Source organism: Pleurodeles waltl, chromosome 8, assembly GCF_031143425.1.
Source record: "Pleurodeles waltl isolate 20211129_DDA chromosome 8, aPleWal1.hap1.20221129, whole genome shotgun sequence".
NCBI classification, from domain to species: domain Eukaryota; kingdom Metazoa; phylum Chordata; class Amphibia; order Caudata; family Salamandridae; genus Pleurodeles; species Pleurodeles waltl.
Genome location: NC_090447.1, coordinates 647,736,075 through 647,762,472, shown reverse-complemented (window position 1 = coordinate 647,762,472; position 26,398 = coordinate 647,736,075).

Here is a 26,398-nt window from a genome sequence, read left to right as displayed (position 1 = left end):
TTATACTGTAATTTTTCTAGTTACTTCATAATTAACCCTCAGGAAGGGCAGATGATGGTACAATCCAGACCCCAGTGCATAGTTATCAGCCCACAATCTTTCAACGCAGTTGTATTGACATTCTATGGCCATTGACATGAGACATACATCACTAAGCTCCCTCACGGTTGATGTATCACATTACACAGAGACAAAGTGGTTGTGTAAGTGCTATTTATTTTAAAGTGCTGTAGTGCAATTTATTTACACAGTCTAGGTTTGTGAGTGCCTTAGTGTGACGCCTTCTATTGTGATACTACACAAGTGCAAAAGGACATGTCATTGGACATGCTGGGGTGAAGTGTCAAACAGTGCAGAGGAACATGAATTGCCAATGAAGTAGTGAGAGACAATCACAGAGCATAGTGTCAAGGGAAACAGTGTGCTGGAGAACAGTGCATGTGAGCAGCTTTTGCAAGACTGGCATGTTACGAAGCACAGGACCTTGGTTAAAAGTGCCCATTTGGCATGTACTTGTGCTACCGGGTACTCTTATGGGTGAAGGTGATCTGTTCCACATCTTCATCTTCTGATGTGTGTGTCGTCTCCTCTGCCCTTGGTGGTGGTGGGTTTGAAGGGGCAACACACACTTCAGTGTTTGAAGACGTGAAGTCAGAAATCCTGGTAGCTGCCAACTGTGGGGCTATTAAGGGCAGTACTGCAGCAAAGAGTAGCTGCTGGTTCTTAAGTATAGCAGCTACATCACTGTGGTAGGCAGAGAGTTCGGCCCTGAGGGGGTCAATATTGCATTTCTGCATGCAGTGAAAGGTTTGGTGTGCGAGGTGTTGTGGCACCTCCCTTACTGCTGTGCTGATTTCCTTCACACTCTGTTGAAGTTCTTGCAATGTTTGCACTTGCAGGGCTGCTGCCTGTTCTGCAGATGACATCATGCACAAACGCACCCCCTTTAGGCTGGCTGCCATATTTTGCATCCCCACCCGCACATCCTTGGCCAGCTCCTGCTGTACTCCAACTACAGTCCTCTCAAAGCTGTTGCCAGTGTTGTCAGAGTCCTCAGCTGGGTTGGAGCTGGCAGGTCGTACAATTGGGGTGGTGGGTGGTTCCTCTGTGATGGCAGCTACTTCTGTAATCCTCCTTGTGACTAAAGGTGGGGTCTGGAGGGTTCCAAGGACATCTTGGAGGGTCTGCTGGCTGATGTTTGTCAACTCGCCATCCATGTCATCAGGAAAGTCCAGGGTAGACATATTCCCAGGAGAGCCTTCGTCCTCTGCAATGAGATATTGTACAATTAGTGTGTCTGTGTTGTGGCATTTGTAATGTGAGTTTCCTGACTTCCTATTAGTTGCACATTGTGCTCTTGGTTCCTGTTCATTCTTACTGTCATCAATATTAGCATTCTCCCAGGCCTATGCCTCACCTGCATGTCACATGTAGTGTGGGCAGTTTGGGGAAATGTCTGCGTCACATCCTCTAGGTGTAGGTTCTGCCCAAATTGTATGTTGCCACCTTCTTGTCCTATCTAACCCTCCGTCTACTTCCATTATCATGGTGTGGCCTTGCAATGGCTGTGGGTGTTCTGATGGCACTTGCACCACACTTAACAATCTGGAACTGACCCAGTCTCAGGTATTTCACATCTAGCTCTATGTTGCTGAGACCTAGCATATACTATGTATAGCATTGGCATGGCACAATACAGGTGTCAGCATTGGTAGTGTGTAATGTTGATGTTGGGGAATGTGTGCTACATTGGATTGCACTGATGGTCCTAGCAGTGTTCCATTTCCTCTTCTGACTGTCTTAGCAGTATGACACGTGAGATGTTGCATGGTGGCATTGCAGCTATTGTGACCCAGCCACAGGGTAGACCCTGACATGTGCAGCATGGGTATGACATTACTGCTGTGTACCTCATAATGGTTATGACAATGCCTAATGTTTGTAGCGACTATGGAAATTAACATTTGACAGGATTAGAATTTTTTTATTGATTACAGGGGATTGATAACGTTGTCAAACCGAACCCTCTAATTTGGGTGTGTTTGATCCATGGACACGTAACTGCCATTTGCTACTTGACCTGCACACAAAGCAGAGATGGTAGTGGCAACTGTTGTCAATGTTAAATTCCACTTGCGGATATTGCCTGAGACTGTTAATTGAGCCCTAGTTCATAAGGCTACAATACCAGCTGTCGTGTGACAGCATACCAGTTTTACGTTGTACCCTACCCTCCTGGACTGGCTGTGCTTTTCCAACATCCTTGGCATGGAAGCATACCCCCATGCAAAGGTTGTTGGTGTAGTGTTGTGCCGTGCCCCAGGTTTGCTCTGCACAGCCCATGCCCTCAGGCCGTGCCCCTTTGCCCTTTCCACTACCTGATTATTATGGCTTACATGCATTGTGTAGTAAGTATGTCCCCTCCACTGCTTTCAGTTTACAATTAGGCATTTTAGTTCCCCATGCCACTTCCGTTGCATCTGTGTTGTTTCCTGGTAGTCTGCACTGTCCTGTCCTTGAATCCCTGTGACGATCTCCTCAGGGGTGACGGCTGACACCATCTCCTCCATGTGGTCTAGGGCCTCCTCCTGTGCTGGACTCCCACCTCCAGTCTGCAGTGCTGCCTTCCTGTTCCTGGCCATCTTTTCCTTGGTCCTTCACTTGCAGTCATGCCAGCGCTTCTTGCACTCGGTGACTGTTCTCCGTACTTCTGCCACACTGTTGATCTTATCAACAATTTGTTGCCAAATTGCCTCTCTCCTCCCAATTGGCAATTTTGAGGTGACAAAAAGTTGGTGTTGGTGTTCCGTCACTGCTTTCACCAGTATTTCATACTCCTCTGCAATGAACCGACACTTCCTTTTCTTCTTTTCCCTCTCCTGGGTCTTGTGTGGGTTCTCCTGGCTGGTTCCTGGTCGGTTGTCATCTTCCTGGGGTTCCTCATAGCTTCTGGAATGCATTTTGGGTCTCCTTTGCACATTTTGCAGTGTTTGTGCCGGTTTGTGACGCTATTGCTATTGCGTCGTTTTTCTTTATGACGTGGCGCATTGGTTTGAGTAAAAAAAAAAAGACTAACCAGTGGTTTGCGCTGCCGTGCGTCAAAGTATAAATTTGACACCCGGGTGGTGCAATGAAATGCTGTTTGCCGGCGTTAAAAATTTTGACGCAAAACTGCATCTGTGCAGTTTTGCGTCAAAAAGTATAAATATGGACCTTAGTACTTTGAGAGTGTGGCAGCTCTCAGTGTTTTGTGCAGCAGACAATGGTCACAACATTCTTTATAAGGTTTGTCAGATTTGATTATGTCTTTCTCCACTATGCCACTGATATACTGGAGGAGCAAATTTGCAGTGTACAAGTTTAGTTTTACGAACTGTGCTTGAACTCTGCCCCCATCCTGACAATAATAGCAGTATCTGTGGTCCAGCAGAGCAGGCCAAGCTTTGCCCCTGAAGCAATTAGGAAGAAAACCATCATGGTGTCCATCCAAGATCGAAAGATCTGATACTATCCAGAATGTATCGTCTCTCATCAGAAGAACCTCATTGCATTACTTTGCAAACAATAAAGTTATTTTAATATAAATTAACACATTACTTTGAATAAAACACAATATTTAAGAAAAACTATGTACTGCACATACACAAAGGAAACTATAAATGCTTGGAGAGCTGTGATGAGGAAATGCACCATAACGTCCGACCACAAATGTCCTCTCGTTTCCAGTTTCACATAGTGTTCCTGCTCCCACTACAAAACAGTGAAGTCCATATGTTAACAAGGTACCTTTCCTCTGGCTGCCAGTCCGCCCCCGGAAGTCCCATCTGGGTGGTCATTATGTATGCTGGAATGTAGGGATGTGGGAATCAATAAGCACATTTGGTATATGGTTAAGAGATAACAAATGTAAGGGTCATTCAATGTTAGATTTACCATTTCTTATTAAAAATGGTAAGAATAAGGAAAAGTCTTCAAAAGATTACAGTCATCTCTGAAACTCTAAGGGACAGATCTAAGAGCCACTAGGACCTCCTTGAACCACATTAGTTTATTTTATTTACACTAATGTGGCTCAAAGAGGCCAAAACTGCTGTGCCAAATTTACAATGCATCGCACCACTTTGCAACCTTTTGCGCTACATTATGCCTGCGTCAGACATAATGTATGCAATGGGGGCGTTCAACCTGTTAGGTTGGTATAAAAAATAGGCTCAAAGAAATGTAAGAGATTTCTTCACATCATTTTTTTCGCCCCTTTAAAGCCTGCTCAGAATAGGCATTAAAAAGAGGCACACCATTATTTTTAATAGCCCTTAATGGGCTTTGCAGCATTAGTTTCAACATTTTTGGCACTAATCCTGCAAAGCTCGGAGCTAGCATCGAAAATGTTGACGCTAGTTTCCTAACTACCGCCATGGCGTGCCATATCTTAGATACAGCACACACATGGTGCCGTTAAGGGAGTGCTAAGAGGTGCAAGGAAAGTGGTGCTGCACTGAGTGCAGCACCACTTTTCTTAAATCAGGCCCTAAGACTTCCAAGGAACAATGCAGTGGAGCATTAGATGATAAATAATTTGACGATAAATATCAATAAAAATCAACATAAGGGAAATGTACGTGTCATTCGAACAAACAATAATACAGCGCTTATAAATCATACTTGGACATTAAAAAACACCCAACTAAGTTGCCAGTGATTATTGGTTAATGATACACCCAGAGAATACATTAACAACATGCAACCACAACTCAATTTCTAAATGTACTTTAGAAACAGACTCTGCTAGCTTGAAATGCACAATAATTAATGTTGATCTATAAATGTGAACACACAATGTACAGGTATCAAAAGAGGAATCCAAAACTCTACAAAAGTGATAGAAAAATATGTTATGAATATCATTGCGCTATTGTCAAGACACAGTACATTTAGGTCAGGATTTACTAATGTTTTGTGTCATGGTTGCACCACTTTCTTGGCACAACCATGACTTGAAATGGATTTTGGAATTTACTAAGGCACACAAGGCTCGATTTACATATCCCTGTGTGTTTTTGTCCTGCCCTGTCGGATATGTAACTCCGCCATCGCCAGGCTGCCTGGATGGCGGAAGCCTGTCGGTGGCAGAGTTACACCAATGGTGGTTTTGCCACGTCCATTATATGGCGGTCTGGGCCACCATGCCGGTGGTTGTAATTACCGCCCCCGCCGGCATGGCGGCCCAGACAGCCATGTTCATAATGACCCCCATTGTGTTGAATTGCTATACTTTGCATCAGGTTGGCGTTACCATGCATTCACACGTGTATTTTGTTGCAAACCCTTATTTACTAAGGTTAGAAAAGCTGGTTTTGGCCTGAAATGGTGTGGCACAGTGTTTAAATACCAACACAACTTTACTCCCTCCCATATGAGCACACATTTCCTGTCACAAATTCACATACTGGTTAAAATGTAACAGGCAATGAGACACATAAAAACAATGAAAGAGAACTCTTGGAAACAGGGTAGGATAGAGCAAGACCCGAAGCATACATTCTTAGAAAATCATGTAAAAACAGATAGAGCCAATGATGAATAGGATGGGAATTAATACAGACTCCTCCCTGCCCATACCTACACCAACACATAACCTCAAGGCTACAGACCTGAAACAACTTTTACCTGACTACAAGAAGACAACAGACGGTTCATTCAAGTTGAAGAAGTACACAGCTAAAGGTCTTGAAAAACAACAATTAACAGACAAAGGTGGTCATTACAACCCTGGCGGTCGGTGCTAAGGCGGCGGTAAAACCGCCAACAGGCCAGTGGTAAAAAAATAGGATCACGACCATGGCGGAAACCACCAACATAGACAGCCACTTTAACACTCTGACCGCCACGGCGGTACAAACAAACACAGCGGCGGTAACCGCCAACAGACAGGCAGAAGACAAGGTTCCACCCACAGTATTACAACAGTCCAATCCGCCACCTTTTCCGGGGCGGATTCACCGCAAACAAAAACACGGCGGAAACAGGACTTGGAAGAGAAAACACTCACCTCTACACACCCCACGAGGAACCAGGACGCCATGGAACCCGAGCTCCAGATACTCCCAGCCTTTGTCTTCCTGCTCCTCTACCAGGAACATCAAATACAGCGGCGAAGACCACGGTGAGTACTGCACCTACGACACAGGGGAGGGGGGAGGGAAAAAAGAGTGACACAGACATGCAACACGCAACCCCCCCAGCGCCATCCTCACCCACAACAACACACACACCAATACATGTTGATACATTACATTTACAACCCCCAACCCCCCTGGAAGAATGCAAGGACAAAATGAAATAAGTTGAACGTTGGTAACCTATTAAAATACAGTAATCAAAAATATATATATTTACACTATAAACAAATATATACACCAAGAATACAAGTCCAAGGTATTCCACCATTAAAGTCCGTGGACCTCTTGGCCCAAAATGGATGGGCGAGGCCCACACTCGATACCCGATCAAAATGGAGAGAACACTGCTGGGGCATCAGACAGAAATACAACAGGCACCTCAGGGGGAAGGGAAGGGGGCCACCTCAGCCGGATGAGTGCACAACGCCAGATCCACGAGGGGGCTCCATGCCCACTGCTGTATCCTGGGGAGTGCACAGCCACAGTCTCACAAGTCTTTTCAGTGGGTGGTTTGCCCACTGCTGTATCCTGGGGAGTGCAAAGCCACAGTCTCACAAGTCTTTTCAGTGGGTGGTTTGCCCACTGCTGTATCCTAGGGAGTGCAAAGCCACAGTCTCACAAGTGGATAACAGTCTCCACTGGTTCTGGAGGGGGCTTGGTGCCTAGAGTGCTTCATCCTGCCAAGGACTGAGGTAGTGGATGTCTTTCTCCACTGGTTCTGGAGGGGGCTTTGTGCCCAGAGTGCTTCATCCTGCCAAGGACTGAGGTAGTGGATGTCTTTCTCCACTGGTTCTGGAGGGGGCTTTGTGCCCAGAGTGCTTCATCCTGCCAAGGACTGAGGAAGTGGATGTGATACTCCACTGGTTCTGGAGGGGGCTTTGTGCCCAGATTGCTTCATCCTGCCAAGGACTGAGGTAGTGGAAGTGATACTCCACTGGTTCTGGAGGGGGCTTTGTGCATTGGAGCTTTCGGCGCTCATTGGCCTGCGGTGCTGGTGGTGGCGCTGTCCTGTTCAGCGGTGCTGGTGTCGGAGGTTGTCAGGAGGTCCAAGTTCTCGGGATCTGCATGATGCTGATAATGGGCCCACTTCCAGGCAACACCAATCAGATGCCGTTATGGCGCTGAACTTTGGAGGGGCCCGGCTGAGGGAAGGGGTAATCGGGAATGATCAGCCAGGAGGGAGATCTGAAAAGGAAAAGGTTAATGCAGAATATACAGGAATACAGTAAATGATTATGCAACAATGAATCACTGCCTCACAATGATCTCACTAATTTCAATTGCCAACAGAAGAAGCAAAATTCCTATAAAGAAAGTGTAGAATTAAGTTCTGCACCAGTCTTACACCAGAGATCCAAGAAAAGCCGCAGGACAATGTATCCCACAGAATAAGAACTCCATACGAAATAAGAATCTCTCTAGATAGAACTGGCTTGTCTTATAAATCATTAAACATAAAATGACACTAGTGTTCTTCAATGCCACGCATACTGCGCAAAATTATTATGTAATTCTTATCTCTGAATGAGATCACTCAATACGAGTCCCAACAAGAGAATATTAAATAAAGGCACAATGTCGCTTTCTTTTTGCCAAGAAATAACATGTAAACTCAGTTAACACTGTAGCTTGAATTAGCGTGTTCACAGCATGAGAAAATAACACAGTTTACTGAGCAAAATATACATAAACAATTAAGTAGCCGAATTCAACAGAAAAGTCACAGAGAAAATGGTTACTTTGAATCAAGAAGGAAAAAACAGCTGAGAGAAATGACGTTGCTAAGCAACATACTCAGATTGTTACATTATCCAAAAACTCTGAGTACGGAGTTCACAGCGAGGGCAGAAATGCCCAAAAAGGAAATCTCTCACCACCGCGAGCCGGCCGCTCGCAAAGGAAAAGCAAGTCAAATCAGGCCCAGGCAGCAGCGCGGGAAGACACCAGCTCCTTGCAGGTGCTCAGAATAGGCAGCGTCGGTTAAATGGGTGTGGCAGGTATTTATAGCCTGACCACACCCAAAATGGCTGTCATCAGGGAAGCTGGGAAATGAAGTCCTCCCTGTCTTCCTGGTTGTTTCACATTGGTGTCCATGGGTAATGGTGAGAGCAACGAAGCCCCAATCGTCTGGACAGGTGACGTTTGCCGCAAAGGGGTCGCGGCTTCACAGAAATGGTAGCTGTAACATATGAGCGGTTGCGCCCGCGCGCGGTGTCCTGTTCAGCGGTGCTGGTGGCGGTGGTGTCCTGTTCAGCGGTGCTGGTGGCGGCAGTGTCCTGTTCAGTGGTGCTTGTGGCGGCGGTGTTCTTGGCAGCGGTGCTTGTGGCGGCGGTGTCCTTGGCAGCGGTGCTTGTGGCGGTGGTGTCCTGTTCAGCGGTGCTGGTGGCGGTCTTGTCCGCCGTGCAGGTTTTCTGCGACTTGCCTGTTTTTCTGTGCCCCTTCCCCACCTTGGATGGTGGCACAGCTGTCTTCCCAGTCCCAACTTTACTCCTGGGAGAGGCTTTGGTGGTAGATGTTTTGCCTCTCTCCCACCGGGCAGTGGGCAACTTTTTGTGCTTTTGAGGTGGGGGACTGTCCGTGGTCTGGCTCCTTGGCACACTGGCTGTCCTGCTGCTTGGCGCACTCCAGAAGCCGGTTAGTACTGGCACCACTGTTCCAGCAGATATTGTGGCTGAGGTGCTGGGTTGGGACCTGGAAAGGTGGGCGCTAGGGGAGTGAAGGGGTGGGGGAGGTGAGGGTAAGAGGTCAAGGTTGGACAGGAAAGATTTTTGGACACACTGGGACGGGTAGATGGAGGGGGTTTGGGAATGGAGGTAGAGGTAGTGGTTGTAGGAGGTGTATGTTTGCTGACTTTCGGTGAAGGTGCATGGGCTGGAGGCTGTCGTGAGGTGGATGGCTGTTGGGTGGGTGTGTGGCTGCGTTTGTGTACCTTGGGAGGTGGGCTCACAGACACACTGGGAGAGGACACAGGGGATGTGTGAATGGTAGTGGGGGTGGTGAGTGCAAGTGAGCGGGGTGTGGTGGTGGGTGTGCTGGTGATGGAGGTAGTGGCTGAAGATGTAGTGCATGCAGGTGTGAGTGGAGACGAGACTGGGAGGGAGGAGGGAGACGAGGAGGAGGGGGACACAGTGGAGACAGTGGATGTTGGTATGTTTGCATTTGTATGATGCTTGTGTGAGTTCCTGTGAGATGTGTGATGCTTATGTTTGCCTGAGCTTCCCTTGTGTGTTGATGTGTGTGCATGCTGGTCTGATTGTCTGCTTGGGATAGGCTGAGGTACAGGGGTTTGGGTCTGGGTGGAGGAAGTTGGAGGGGGGAGGCTGGACACAAGGACAATGGCTGCCATCAGTGCTGAGGCCAGAGTCTGAAAAGCTTGCTGTTGGGCTGCCTGACCAGAATGAATGCCCTCCAGGTATGCATTGGTCTGTTGCAACTGCCTCTCTACACCCTGGATGGCATTCAACATGTTAGACTTCCCAACAGTGAGGGACCTGAGGAGGGCAATGGCCTCCTCACTGAGGGCAGCAGGGCTGACTGGGGCAGGGGCTGAGGTGCCTGGGGCAAAGGAGATGCCCACCCTCCTGGGTGAGCGGGCACGGGGCACATGCTGAGGAGCTGCTGGGAGGGCGGTGCTGGTAGGGGGGGTGGCGGCTGTACCTGTAGATGCGGGGGCACAGAGGGGCCCGCCACAGCAAGGGAGCTCCCATCAGAGGAGGAGTCTGTGTCGCTGGTTTCAGCTCCTGCCCCCGCCGTTGAGCTCCCCTCGCCCTCAGTCCCACTGGTGGCTTCTGACTCCGTTGTGTCGCCTTCCAGGGCCTTGTGGGATGCAGCTCTCTCCTGCTCCGGTGCCACTGCTCCTCCCCCTGATGATGCTAATGCACACAAGAACAGGGAGACCACAAAAAGGGGGGGTTGGCAGAAGAAAGACATGTTGAGTGCCTGCAAAACCGCTACTGTTGGAGGACACTATAGACACAGAAGCCGCCTGCACCACGCCGTGCACTTTGAGTTCCCTAATTAATCACAGGGGCATGGGGTACAAGGTCTTTGCCCGATTGTTGCACACATGGAAGTCACAGGAGCCTGACTAGGTGTAGTTGGCTCTGAACACAGGTGGGGTGGGGTGCCACATGGCCTGCCTTAATAAGGGACCTTGCCTACTAAACTCGCCCTGGCCTAGGGGAACCCACAGCCCACCTCCCCCACCCAGACACCTCCAATGCTCGCTGAATCAGCAGAATGAGAGTGTACTCACTCCCTTGTGGCTGCTGTGATGCCCTCAAGCGCCCATCCAACTGCGGATACACCACCCTCAGGATCCGGAACATCAGGGGGGTCATGGTGCGACAGGCACCCCTCCCATGTTGGGAGGCCATCACCAGCTGGGCCTCCGCCGTCTTCTTGCTCCAGTGGCGAATGTCCTCCCATCTTTTACGGCAGTGGGTGCTCCGTCTGTGGTGGACCCCCAGGGCCCGGACTTCCTTGGCGATGGCACGCCAAATATCCTTCTTCTGGTGGGCGCTGACCTACAGGAATAGTACAGGGGAAAAGAAGAAGATATAACCGTCTGCACCGTCACAGTCATTGGCCTGCATCCCTACCCTTGCCATGACGCACATGCACTCACCATCGTTTCATGCACGCCTCATTCTCCCCCCCCCCATCTTTCATCCACACCACTTCACACAGGCATTACCCATTCGGCATGCTCACAGTGTACTCACATGTTTGTCTGGAGGACCGTAGAGTAGCGTGTACTGGGGGAGGACCCCATCCACTAGTTTCTCCAACTCCTCCGTGCTGAAGGCAGGAGCCCTTTCTCCAGACAATGAGCCATTGTCTCTTCCAGACTGAGGTCACAGCAGCACTTGCAGTGTAGGTCCTCTCCTGTCGAAGATCAGGTATCAAGTGAGTGAACAGAGAGAAAATGGCGGTCACGTCTGCGGCGGTGCATACCGTCACCACCGGCGTACATCGTCATTGACTCTTGGGACCCATAGGGTCCAATGTCAACCAATGCTGGATTGTGCCGCGGTCTTTGACCGCCTACCGCAATGGTGTACAACGCCAGCGCAGTTACCTCTTATTCCCTTGTCCCACCTTACAGGTCAGGCAGCCGCCATTTCAGGGGGCCACATGGCATTAATTTTGTCTGCGTCACACATATCTAGGCCTTGCATAAACAATAATACAGGCATATATCGAATTCCAAAAAATGATGGAATTAAGTTGTGTTTACGTACCTTAGTGTTGGTTGACTGTCTACTCGCTGTTCTCGTCCATAGAGCACGTCCGCTGGGGCAGGTGAGGAGATGGCAGCATCCTCCGGTGTACAGACCGCTGGTGGACCTGTTGACAATGGAGGAGCGACATGTAATTGTCACATACAGACTTGATCGTACCACAATCCTGGAACTGTGTGTCCAGTTGGAGCCAGACCTGATGTCAGCTATCCGCCATCCCACAGGAATCCCCCCTCTAGTGCAGGTGCTGTCAGTACTCCCTTTCCTGGCAAGTGGGTCTTTTCAAACAACAGTGGCATTGCATCAGGGATGTCCCAGCCTATGTTCTCCAACTTGTTGTCCAGAGTGTTATCTGCCCTGCTGAAACAAATGTGCAGCTACTTCGTGTTCCCTCAGGTGGAGGATTTGCCTACAGTGAAAGGTGACTTCTATGCCCTGGGACATATCGCCAACATCATAGGTGCCATTGATGGGACACATGTGGCCTTGGACCGCCCACCGCAGGAGTAAACAGGTGTACAGAAACCGGAAGAGTTACCATCCGATGAATGTGCAGTTGGTGTGTTTGGCCGACCAGTACATCTCCCATGTGAATGCCAAGTTTCCTGGCTCAGTGCATGAAGCTTACATTTTGCGGAATAGCAGCATCCCTTATGTGATGGGGCAACTCCAGAGGCACCGTGTGTGGCTAGTAGGTGAGGACATGGACCCAATACAGTGTGACTAGGTGTCTGGGGATGTCCCTAAGGGTTAGTGTGTGTCTAACAGTTGTCCCTCCATATTTGCAGGTGACTCTGTTTACCCCCAACCTGTCATGGCTACTGACCCCAGTGAGTAATCCCAGGACAAGGGCAGAGGAACGCTACAATGAGGCACATGGGCAAACTAGGAGGATTATAGAAAGGACCTTCTACCTCCTGAAGGCCAGGTTCAGGTGCCTCCATATGACAGGTGGTTCCCTATCTACTCACCAAAGAGGGTGTGACAGATCATCGTGGCCTGTTGTATGCTTCACAACTTGGCTTTGCGACGACAGGTGCCTTTTCTGCAGGAGGATGGCCCAGATGGAGGTGTTGTGGCAGCTGTGGAGCCTATGGACAGTGAAGACGAGGAAGCAGAAGAAGAGGACATAGACAACAGGAACACGGTGATTCATCAATACTTCCATGGAGACACAGGTAAGAAGACAACACTGCCTGCTACATCTGATTTACTTCTTCTACCTCTCATCTGTCTGTCACTTTTACCCAGTGTATGGACCCTGATTTGTCACTTTACCTTTCAATTTCACAGATGTGGGTCCCACTATGTGACATCTGCTTTGGTTCCTCATGGACTAGAGCTGTGTGACATAGGTATGTTGACAATACATTGGATATAGCATTTTTCCACAGTTATTGCAAATACACATTTTCGAAAGCACAGACTGACTCCAGATTGTTTTGTGTTTTAAGGGTGTTTATTTAAGTGCAAAATAGTGGAGGGGGTTGTAAATTGGTCAGGGGTGATGGTGGAGGAATGTCCATGGCTGAGTCCAGTCCATTAGTCTCACAGGTGCATTGTCCAAAGGGGCATAGGAAGTGGAGCTAGGGCAGTTTAAGTATGGACAGGGTGACAAAGTGGGACAGAAGGATGACAATCAGGGTGGTCTAATTTCTTGGCGAGGGTCTTGGCATTGTTCTCTGTCTTTGTCCTGGATCTCAGGGACCGTTTGCGGGGTGGTTCTCCATCTGCAGGGGGTGGGGTGCTGGTGTTGTGGTCCTGTGGTGGTGCCTCCTGTCCACTAGCACCGGCGGAGGTGGTGGGCAGTTCATCGTCTAGGCTACTGTCAGGGGCCCCTTGTTGTCCCACAGTGTCCCTCCTGGTGTTGACAAGTTCCTTCAGCACCCCTACAATGGAGCCCAGGGTGGTATTGATGGATTTGAGTTCCTCCCTGAACCCCAATACTGTTCCTCCTGCAGCCGCTGGGTCTCCTGAAACTTGGCCAATACTGTTTCCATCGTCTCCTGTGAATGATGGTACGCTCCCATGATGTTGGAGAGGGCCTCGTGGAGAGTGGGTTCCCTGGGCCAGTCCTACCCTTGTCGCACAGCAGCCCTCCCAGTTCCCCTGTGTTCCTGAGCCTTTGTCCCCTGAACCGTGTGCCCACTACCACTGCCCCCAGGTCCCTGGTGTTGTTGGGGTGGTGGGTTAGCCTGGGTTCCCTGTAGTGGTGGACACACTGCTGCTTGACGTGTCCTGGTCACAGAGGTATGGGCCCGCTGGTTGGGTGCTGTGCTGGTGTTTCCAGAGGGGGGAAGCTCTGTAGTGGCCTGTGACTGTGTGAGGGGAACCGACTGTCCCAAGGTCCCAGATGGGCCGGGCTGGTCATCTAGATCCAGTTGGACAGACCTGCTGTCATCACTGTGGGCCTCTTCTGTGGGTGGAGTGGACATGTCTGGACCCTTCTGTCCTGTGACGTTAGGTAGGGTCCTGCAGGGGTGTAAAGGCATGATTATTGCATCTGTATGTGCCATGGTGTGCAATGGGTGGGTGACCCTGTACCTCAGTGCTTGCATTCTTGTGTGGGACCTTCTGTGATAATGGTTTAGGGGGGTGTATGGGTATGTGCAGTGGCCATGCATTGGTGATGGGTGTCCATGCTTTGGTGTTGCATGCAGGGCTTGGGTTTGGGATGTATGGTTTGTGAAAGTGGGACATGTGTGAGGAGTTGGAGTGATGGGTGTGAGGGCGAGGGTGGGAGTATGTGATAGCATGCAGGTAGGGTGGGGGTTGAAGTAGATAAGATTTGACTTACCAGAGTCCATTCCTCCAGCTACTCCTGCTAGGCCCTCAGGATGCAGTATAGCCAAGACCTGCTCCTCCGATGTTGTTAGTTGTGGGGGAGGAGGTGGGGGTCCGCCGCCAGTCCTCTGAACTGAAATCTGGTGTCTAGAGACCACGGAATGCACCCTCCCCCGTAGGTCGTTCCACCTCTTCCTGATGTCATGCCTAGTTCTTGGGTGCTGTCCCACAGCGTTGACCCTGTCCACGATTCTGCGCCATAGCTCCATCTTCCTAGCTATGGTGGTGTGCTGCACCTGTGATCTGAATAGCTGTGGCTCTACCAGGATGGTTTCTTCCACCATGACCCTGAGCTCCTCCTCAGAAAACCTGGGGTGTCTTTGCTGTGCCATGGGGTGGTGTGGGTGATGTGTGGGGTGGGGTGTGTTGTGATGTGTGGGGTGATGTTTAGGGGTGTGTGGTGTTTTGTGCGTGGATGTTGTGTGAGTGATGGTGTTGAGTGCTTGTGGATGCTAGTTTGTAGATGGTGGTGTCTCTCTCTGGCCTTCAGTCGCAATTGTGGTCATAGGGGTTTGTGGGTAATGTGGGTGTGTGTTTTATATTGTATTGAGTGTGTGGGAGTGGTGTGTGTATGTGTATCAGGTGTGTGTATTTCGATTTGTACAATGTGGATGTGTTTTGTAAATGTGTGTGTATTTTGAGCCCGGCGGTGTGTACCGCCAAAGGAATACTGTGGTTGAAAGACCGCCACGTGGATTTGGGGGTCGTGATAGTGTGGGCGTATTCCTGTTGGCGTGACGGTGGAGGTTTTGTTATCGCCAGTTTATCACTGACCTTTGGTGTGGCGGACTTGTGTGGGTGTCTAAATTTTGGCAGATTCCGAGCTGTGGGTCATAATAGCTGTGGCAGAATTCTGCAGCGGTGTGTTGGCGGTCTTCTGCACGGCGGTAAGCGGAATTTACCGCCAATGTTGTAATGACCCCCAAAATCTTCTGCACCCCAACGCAGGATAGCATTTCTAGGATGAAGACGGTCATCCTAGGGCAGCCAAAGTGGACAAATGCACATCTGTACCATTCACCACATAGTTCCTGGTCGTTCCTTGAGCAAATCTTTACCTGCCCAAATTGTGATGTGTTCATGGGTCCCTTCCTCACTTTGCCACTGCAATCATGCTGCACCAAACTAAAGAGTCTCAACTAAGGCAAAATCAGTCTTGGCTTGCTTGTGTACCAGTACGCAGACCTGGCTTGGCAATTCTGGGTGGACGGTTCATATTGGAGCAGTATTAATGCTGATTTGGATATGGTAGAGTGAATCTGAGGTGGGATTGTTGGCAAATACATGATGAACTGGAATGTATCCTAAAGTAATTATCAGTGACTGAGATTAATTCAAGCACCCCCATCACTTTTTTTGTTTATTTCAGTGCAGCACCCTAAGTGCAATGGGCAGGCCCAGACACGGGTCCTGTCCTCACTTTGTACCAGGAACCAAGTTGCACCTAACTGCAGAACCTCAGCTATGGCAAACTGGTCTTGCTTGCACATGTTCCTGTTTAGAGAGGCCCTGGTTTGGCATATATTTATACACGTCATTTTTAGGTTGAGCGCACAAATTCTTTGAGCTGTCATAAGTATTGTGGGTTTTTCATCACGCCCATCACTTTAACTCGTTCATGAACTTGCCTTTCAAAAATCACCTGATGTCATTGATAATTGCTTTACATTTGTCCCGCCTTGAGGCTGTTTCTGTCACACCTTGAAGATTGCCCCTGTTTCATGGATTATTTCATAATTGCCGAATACTTTAGCATGGGAGAACTATTTCTTTTGTCTCTCCCCTTCATGCTGCATGGCAATTCTTTAGAAGATTTACGCAGGGAACTCTGGTCAGGAGGGAACTTTGCAGAATTCAGGATGTAATGCAAAACAAGTGCGTTGTCTCCCATTCCGAGCTGAACAACTCAAGACACGTGCTGCAATTGCGCCTCATTGAAAAAAAATGAAAGATACAGCGGTGTGTTAAAAAAGTAATTCTCTCTAAAAACTGCAGGCTCAGAATGAGGGCTTTAATCCAGTGATTGGGTCCTTGTTTTAATCTCCAGGCTGTGCTCAGTAAGACAATGATTTCCCTTGGTTTTCTCATTGCAGATATGAGGTAGCCCGCAGGACCGTGGTTCTGGAGCCAGATTACAGGCGTGTAGTGCTATTGTCGTCACTAGTTGCCCTTCCCATTGGGAGATACATTTGCTTAGTAAGGCCTGTTTCGTTACTTGAACCTGGGCTCTCCTAACCTACACCCCTCATTTGCTTCTCTTCCATACTTTTTCCTCCTGAGTCATCATTGATATCTCTCTTTTGCCATAGGCGTCCTCACCTCTTCCATTCAGTTCCTCCCTCACCATCTTGCTTTTCCTCATTCCTCCTATCTCTGCCCAAGTCAACCCTTTTCTCTCACATTTTCCTCCCACCTGCACTCTCCTACTTTGTTTCTCCTCCTTTGAACAACAGTTGTTGCCTTTTTCTTTCTTTGCTCTTCTGCAAATTCAGTCCCATTAAGCGTCCTGTACCCATGTCGTCCTTCCTTCCACCTCACGTTCTCCGAGCATCCCAGCCCTCTTTCTGTTCTCATCTTCTCTATACCCCCATTCTTCATGCACCCTTTCATCTCAATCGGCCCCTTTTATCCCACTCTCCTTTTCTCAGTTTCTTACTTCCTTTGTACCTTATTTCTAGCATTCTCTTTTTCTGAGTCACTAATAAAATATAAACTACACTAAAGACTGCATTAGTGCCAATTTCTTTTCTGCACCCCATTACCTATTCTCCTTTCTCTCTCCGTGCCCCCTTTGAGTCCCTATGCATGATTTCTGCTCCTCTTCCTGAGTCAGCAAAACAAAAACGTACTTCACTTGTGAGAAGCTCATCTTCCTTTCCCACTCACACTCTTTCCCGCTCCCTAAATCATTGCTCTTTTCCTTCCCCTTCCCCTACCATCTTCTTGCTCTTCCTCTTCCTCCATCCTCTTCTGGCTCCTCCTCTTCCTCCATTCTTCCCCCACTGCTCTTTGATGTAATCACCACACCAAGGCTATTCTCTGTTTTTAGGCCGAGCACGCAAGAGCTCTGTTGTAAGTATTGTGGGCTTTCAACCACGCCCACTTCGCGTCCATCACTTTCATTCGCTCCTGGGCCTGCCTTTCAAAAATCATTTGATGTCATTGGTAATTGCTTTATGTTTGTCCTACGTTGAGGCTGTTTTTGTCACGCCTTGCAGACTTCCCCTCTTACATGGATTATTGCATGATTGCAGATTTACAGGCTCTTCTCTGTTTTTAGGCTGTGAGTGCAAGCACTTTGACCTGTTGTAAGTATTGTGGGCTTTTAACCATGCCCACCTCACACCCATCACTTTCATTTGTTCCTGGGCCTGCCTTTCAAACCTCATTTGATGTCATTGGTAATTGCTTTACATTTGTCCCACCTTGAGTCTGTTTTTGTCGAGCCTTGCAGACTACCCCTCTTACATGGATTATTACACGATTGAAGATATACTTCAGCATGGGAGAACTATTTATTTTGTCTCTCTCTTTCGTGATGGCCATGTCGCTCACAGCATAAACAGGCACAACAGTGTGAACTCGAACGGTGGCATCAAAGCGCTGGTCATATTGTTCACAGTTACCGAATCAGTCATTTCTTTTGGCTCTCCTCTTGAAATTGAAAGGCTTGAAATTGGTGAATGCTTTACTAAAACAGATATCCTCAAAGCAAAAACGGTTCTCCAGGCACAGCGGGGGAGCCAATACTACAATATTGACTGCACTCAGGAAATTTGTTACATAATGCTTTGCAGGCATTGTTTTTCAAAATATTTTTACTAACAGCTCAGCCTATGGTGGTCCTAGGACAATGCAACGACCCACAAAACATTCACCACAATGTGCTTTTTCTGTCAACATCATCTTTGGGTCCACACACTAGGTTAGTAGGGACCCCAAAATAATAACTCCTGCCACCATTCAGTGTCTGTTTAACCTTTTTCATGCCGGGAACTTTTGTTTTATTGTGGAGAGTAAGTTGTGCTTTAAAGACATTTTTTGGGTTGGGATTCCTGTAAACCTGTTGTTCCTGTATATGTGTCATGCACTGTGCTCCTTAGAAGCTAAATATATGGTTACATTGAATTGCTTTTGACCATTTTTTGTGGGGTTATGTTCTCTAGGAACTAACCATACAGTTACATGACCCTGTTTCTTATAAATTACATTTTCACTGTGGGGTCCTCTAGGGGTAGTTCTAAGCATTACAGTCATATCAACATATTAATATAGTCATTGCTTGGAAACTTGTCCCATAATGCTTTGCAGGGCATTACTTTTAGAAAACATTTTTGCTGATAACTCAGCCTGTGATGGTCCTAGGATAATGGCACCACCTTCAAAACATTGACCGCAATGTGTTCTTTCTGTCTACATCATCTCTAGGTCTTTTTAACTTTCTCGTGGCTACAACTTTTGTTTTACAGCTGGGAGAAGTTTTGTTTTAAAGGCCTTGTTGGTAAAAACATTGCAGTAGGCCTGTTAGCCCTAAAATGCCCTCTATGAGCCAAGTGTATGGTTACACTGCATTAATTTTATTCTATATTTTTTCATGGGGTTATTCTCTCTTGGGGCTAACAATATGAATACATGACCATGTTTCTTACAAATTATATTTTTGTTATGATTCCCTCTAGGGGTCGTTTAGAGCATTACAGTCTAAAGCCAAACATTTATTTCTGATGAAGGTTTATATGATAATTCTATATGTTTTAATAATCTCTCTTTATTACAATTATGATCATTATTCATGCTAATTTAACATCTTTATTACACTATGACTGTATGAACAATCTTGATATGTTTGGGTGACCCTTCTAGTTTATTTCTCTTGTTATTCCTCCATGGCTTTCTTGTGTCTTTTTTGGGGGAATTGTGTTAGCCAACCAGCAACTCTGATGGTGGGGTGGTGAAAGTGGTGTTCTATTTGAATTAGCATGACAGATTTTCAATTAGGATGCTAATTGGCAACATCTTCATTTGATGCTGGTGATAGAGGAAGAAGGTAAATGGAAGTGCTTTAGTTATATGCAGGGCCACTAGAATTATATTGCAGGAAAAGTCAAAATTCTGAGGCAGGGTTGACCAATTTTTGTGGCAAGAAAAGCCCAGTTATGAATTTCCAGTGCCAATAGCTCTAACTCAAGCAAATGGAAAACCTATCGCATTGCGACTGCTTGTTTTAATTCCCCATGTGTTCGCTTTTAAATAGAAAATCAACATTGACAAAAAAGACACATGCCAGTAGATTAAGATGCACCTCCCTCTGGGAACTCAAACTCCATCATTTTTCACATGCCTGAACTATGATTTGCTTCAACTGAATACACTGATTTTATCCAAAACATCTTTACATACATGTGGCCTGAGTGGGTCCTCTTTTTTATTGATCTGTATTAGGAGCTTTATTTCATAGATTTTATGGCGTTCTTTACTTTGGTGTTTTTTGGACATAATTGCCTACTAGCCTGCGATCCTGTCCGTGGGGTCCATTTTCACTTAAGCTCACTAGATCGGAGATCCAGCATAGGATTCTTCACTCTAAGCATGCACATAGTCACTTAAGCAGCTATATTAAAAATGGAAGTGTGGACTTCAGGTACGCTGCTATTCTACCCAAGGTCCTCCTAATGCAAGCCTGCCAGTGTTCATCCACCCCCCTACAAGTGGGTCTGTGGAAACTCTACTGAAAAGCACCCAAGAACATGGTGGGTGAGATGGTTGAATGAGCCCCAGCCGATGATAATTACTCTGGTTTCATCCCAGCCCTTGTTTTTTGTCCCCAATGCCACCTCAGATTAGACCCATTCATGTGCAAATTAACCTTGTCCTGTCCCAATAGGTCCAGTACACTCAAACTGTCAAACCATGTGCAGCTTCATTCTAGTGGCAAAGTGAGGTCGGGACACATGTTTAGGCATACCAGTCTCACTTAGGGTGTTGCACTGAAACAAACAAAACAAAGTAATGGGGGGATGCTGGAATTAATCTCAGCCAATGGTAATAACTCAGGACACATCAAAAGCCATTGTTTTTTTGCTTACAATGCCACCTCAGATTACACCCAGCCATATGCATATCTGCCTTTATCCTGCTCCAATAGGCACAGTCCAGCCCAAACTGTCAAGCCAGGTCCTCTATGAACCATATCACAAGTATCCCATCTATTTTCTCTGTTCTCCACAGTACATTTAGAGTCCATTGTGGAAAACATTGACTTGATTTTTGCCATTTGTGTAAACTAAAACGTTTATGAAGACTTACTCAGGGACGGCTCCAAACATCAAAAAAGGGCTCATCAGTGTGTGGGGACAAGAGGGAGAGGAAACCTCAGCACCTAATGGGTTAAAACCATAGTCAACACTTGTGATTCTTCCTGACTCTTAACTGTCCTTCTGTATGGTTTGTGGAAGTAACACAAATATAAAATTAGTACATACACCAAGGCCTGAATTTAAGAAAAGTGGAGGTGCATCCAATGCATCAACACATTTTTTGTGCCCCTTAGCACCCTGCTACCACCACCATATGTGTGCCGTATTTAATATGCGGCGCACCATGGTGCAGGATAGGAGCAATAGCATCAACATTTTTTACGGTATTGATGTACTGTTCAGGATTAGCAACATTTTGGCGCTAATCCTGCAGAGTACATAGGAGCCCATTGAAAATAATAGTATGCCCCCTTTTAACGCCTGCTCTGTGCAGGCGTTAAAAATAGCTGCTAAAAATTGTGCAGTGGAATCTTTTAGATTCCACTGCACCATTTTTTAGGTCCCCCTAATGGGGGAACACACCCCTTGCATACATTATGCCTGACGCAGGCATTATCTGCCACAAGGGGTTACAAAGTGGTGTAATGCATGCATTGCGCCACTTTGTAAATATGGTATGGCCCATTTGACCTCATTAGGCCACATTAGAGTCCTAAAACATTTCCCTGATGTGGCGCAGGGAGGCGCTACGCCCTCTTAAATCTGGGCCCAAATTTGCATGTGTAAGACACAGAGACTCAAGTACATAATTAAGAGTGCACTTCAAGCATGAATCAAGAGATGTTGCACGTGAATACCAATTGGATAGTAAACTACATGTTGCTTGAATTCCATGTCTAAATTCACACTGTGAATCAGGCTTTATGTATTTTAAGTCAGCCTGTGCAACAGCATGTCATCTACATGTCAATAACAATACCCGGTTATGATTAAACATCAAACCTTTCAAAATAGGTAGTCTTGCTCTCATCCACGTGCCACTTGCAAGTCTAATAAGAGTAAAAATGAAACAGGTGCAGTTATGGACTCATTTTAACTTGTCCGTTTCTTCACAAAAAAGGATAGAATCAGGGTCGTGCAAAGGGCCAATGTGTTCTATTTCAAGTTAATGCACCAGGAATGTTTCACTGCCATATAACTATGTAAATCATAGGGGCACTGTCCTGTGTCCTGTCCTCAAAGTCCTCAGCAGTGGGTTTCAATTGAACGGATCCAGTCAGATTTATTTACAGTTCCTACTTGTGTTGGCTAGCAAACGGGAAATCCGTAACAGATGGCCTCCTCTGGGTTTCCCTAATAACAAGCATCATTAATTTAGGAGATGTCGGCGTGCATCCCAAGCAGACTGAAAATCACTCTGCGCCTTTCAATGATATGCGAAGAAAAATGTAAACATCTCCTATACTGAGAACAATAGCCACACTCATCACGGATATTGTCCTTGGCATTTAGATAATTTCAAAATAAAGTAGGGACCTTTATGCCAATGTAACTACAGTTTGCTGCATCAACTCCCAGGAACACTAAACAACCATTTACTTCATAGATGCTAACGCCCATTACACACAACACATTGACATCTACATAATGCCCTTGTCCCACAATTCTGTGTAAAGCAACTGAGTAAAACAGAAAATGAACAACGTGAAGGCTAGACAACATATTTTTATATTGTGTCTAACCATCCATGACTAATCCCTGCTTTGCAAACTTGCCACCATGTCATATCACATACATGACAGCACACCACTACATTTTCTAGGGAAGCAAAATGAACTGTGCTGTCTGCTGACATTAGTATCAGCAAGAGTGGCAAATGTTCTGCAGAATATGTTTTTGTGGGAAAGACATGTAGGTCACAGGAAATGGCCAGGATGCCATGGCCACAGCAGGGTCCTTCCTGCTAAACACTCCACTCCACACTATGCTATTCCACTCTATGGAACTGGACTCTACACCACTCCCCTCTACTGCACTCCTCTCTACATCGCTCCACTCTATGCCAGTCCACTCTATGCTACTATACTGTATGTCCCTACACTGTATGACACTGCACTTCTGAAATGATACTCCACTGTACCCTACAACATGCTACTTCACTCTACACCACTCCATTAAACTATACAATACACCACTCCAGTTTGGTCTATGGCCCGCTATTCCACTCTATGGCACTCCACTCTATGCCACCCCACTGTATGCTATTTCACTCTATGGCACTCCATTCTATGCTATTCCACTCAACACCACCCAACAATATGCCACTTCACTCTACGCCACTCCGCTTTATGCCAATCCACTCTACACCACATTAACTATAACTCACGCTCTACTATGTAAAGTGTTCTTGTGAATGCTTTCATTAAACAATTCTGCTATAACTTATGTAATATGAAAGGGTATAAGTGGTGTATAGAGAAGATGTGAGTTATAGTTAATGTGTGGATTAGGAGTTTACAACAATGTGTATGGAGGTGCTCAAGTTAGAGAACGTTTTGAATGAGGCATAAGTTTTACTTGTGAGTTTTAACTGTAACTTTAAAATTTCAAATATGTGTGTAAGTTTAAGTTGGTGTTGTATAGAAAGCATAAAAAACATTTTTCTAACTATAACAATTTTAACTATATATGTTGGTGATGAACAAATGCAATTGCTTCCACCTTGTCAAAGCCAGTGCCTGTGTCAGGCGTGCACCCCTGTAAAATGTCCCCAACAGCAGAAATGATACTGAACAGCACTCTGTTGCATTACAAAGCTGTATATAAAAACACTGTAAATAAATTCAATTAGTTCCTTAGCAAAACTGTGATTACAATATAGCAAATTTAACTGACAAAGACAATAACAACATTGGCATTAAGTGCCACTTGCCACCATGCTGACAGCCGCCAACATACCGCAACCGCAGTGGTATACCGCTACCCGTATTATGACCCACACATAGAAATCTGCCACTATACAGACATACACACAAGTCTGCCAGCACAAAGGTCAGTGATAAACTGGTGGTCGCAAAACCCACACAGAAATACTCCCACAGCATCATGACCCACGAATCACTGCAGCGGTCATTCAACTAGGGTAAACCATTGCGGTACACACCGCCGCGCTCAAAATACACACACACACATACAAAACTACACCACATTGGACAATTCAAACTACACACACCTGACACACATACACACACCACACGCAGACACCCACACCAATATAAAACACACACCCACACTACCCACAACCCTTTACGACCCAAAGATTTTGGCAAGTGAGAGAGAGAGACAAGCCAGGAGCACCCACTGAATCTGAGCCACAAAACACCATCACCCATACACCATCCACACGCCTCACAGCAAACACCCCAACACATCACCCCACACACCCTCACACATACCACTTACACTACACCCATGGCACCACAAAGACACCCCAGGTTCTCAGAGGAGGAGCTAAGGGTCATGGTGGAGGAAATCATCCATATAGAGCCACAGCTATTCGGATCACAGGTGCAGCAGACATCTATTGCAAGGAAGATGGAGCTATGGCGGAGAGTCGTGGAGATGGTCAACGCTGTGGGACAGCACCCAAGAAAAAGGGATGACATCAGGAAGAGGTGGAACGACCTATGGGGGAAGGTACGTTCCGTGGTAGCAAGACACCAGATAGATGTTCAGAGGACTGGTGGTGGACCCCCACCTCCTCCCCCACAACTAACAACATGGGAGGAGCAAGTCTTGGTGATCATGCATCCTGAGGGCCTGGCAGGAGTAGCAGGAGAACTGGACTCTGGTAAGTCAAATCTTCACTACTTTATCCCCCACCCTACCTGCATGCCATCACAAAAAACAACCCATACCGTCACCCCCATCATCCCCCCACCTCCCATATACCCCACCATAACAACCCACCTATCCCAATACCAAGCCCTGCATGCAATACCAATGCATGGACCACCATCACAGACCTGCATGGACACCCATCACCACAGCATGCATACTAGTGACCATCACTTAGCCAAACAAATCACAACTCACACAAGCCAAAGCTACCTTGCTAATAACAACCATAGAGGGAAATATACCCATGCATAAGATGGCACACACAGAAACACTAACACTGCATTTACGTCCCCACAGGACCCCCACTCAACATCACCGGAGAGGAGGTGCCAGCCACATCCAGTCCCCCCAGAAGAGGCCTAGAATGATGACAGCAGCTCTGCATGCCTGGAGCACGATGATCAACCTGGCCCATCAGGGACCTCTGGACAGTCGGTTACCCAGGCACAGTCCCAACCCACCACAGAGCCTCCCCCCTCAGGAATCACCACCATACCACTGTCCCCAGGACACGTCAATCAGCAGTGTGTCCACCACTACAGGGACCCCAAGCAAACCCACAAACACAGGACGATCAGGGACCTGGGGTCAGTGGCAGTGGGCATATGGTTCAGAAGAGAGAGGCACAGGACAACAGGGAAGCTGGGAGGACAGGCCCAGGGAACTGACTCTCCACGAGGCACTCACCAACATCCTGGGGGCATACCACCATTCCCAGGAGACCATGGGCCAGATACTGGCCAAGTTCCAGGAGACCCAGCGGCTGCAGGAGGGACAGTACCTAGGGATCAGGGAGGACCTGAGGGACATCCACACCACCCTGGTCACCATTGTAGGGGTGCTGGCAGACATGGCCAACACCATGAGGGAGGCAGTGGCACACCAACGGGCCCCTGACACTAGCCACACCAAAGAACAGCCCTCCACCTCCGCTGACGCTAGTGGACCGGAGGCCCCACCACAGGAACAACAGGCCACAAGCACCCCACCCCCTGCAGAAGGAGAATCACTCCGCAAACGGTCCCTGTGATCCAGGCAGAAGCCAGAGAACAGTGCCAAGACCCCCGCCAGGAAAAAGACTCTCCTGATTGTCACCCTTCTGTCCCACTCTGTCACCCTCTCCACCTTTAACTGCCATTGCTCCCCTTCCTATGCCGCCTTGGACAATGCACCTGTGATACAAAAAGACTGGACTCTACCCTGGACTTTCCTCCATCAGCAACCCAGCCCGTTGCAATACCCAGTCCACTTATTAACACCTAAATAAACACCCTTGGAACAAATTCAAATACAGAGTCTGTCAATTGTTTGGCATATGTATTAGTTTTACAAACTGTAAACATTGCAATTCAAACATACTTTAATATTTACATAGGTATGCCCTGTAGTGGGCAGCAGTAAACACACCAGGAGCCAGAGTGGGGCACAGAGATCTGAAAATAGAGATAACAAAGGGTACTGTAAGTGGCCATAGAAATAGGGAAAGCAGGCTGCCATGTAGAATGTCAAACACAAAACTGCAATGGAAGGTGAAGTTACAGTGTCTTACCTGTGTGTCACTGGAAGTACTGTTGAATTAGTGTAGTTCTGTTGTCCAAATCTTCTTCCTCTGCCTCCTCTTCATCACTGTCCACAGGCTCCCCCGCTGACACACGACCATCCCCAGGCTCATCCTCCTGCAGAAAAGGCACCTGGCATCTCAAGGCCAGGTTGTGTAACATGCAACATGCATCGATGATCTGGCACACCTTCTTGGGTGAGTAGTACAGAGATCCACCTGTCAGATGGAGGCACCGGAATCTTGCCTTCAGGAGGCCAAAGGTTAATTCAATGATCCTCCTTGTTCACCCATGTGCCCCATTGCAACGTTCCTCTGCCCTTGTCCTGGCATTCCTCACAGGGGTCAGTAGCCATGAGAGGTCGGGGTAACAAGAGTCAACTGCAAATATTGAGGGATACCTGTTAGCCACACATT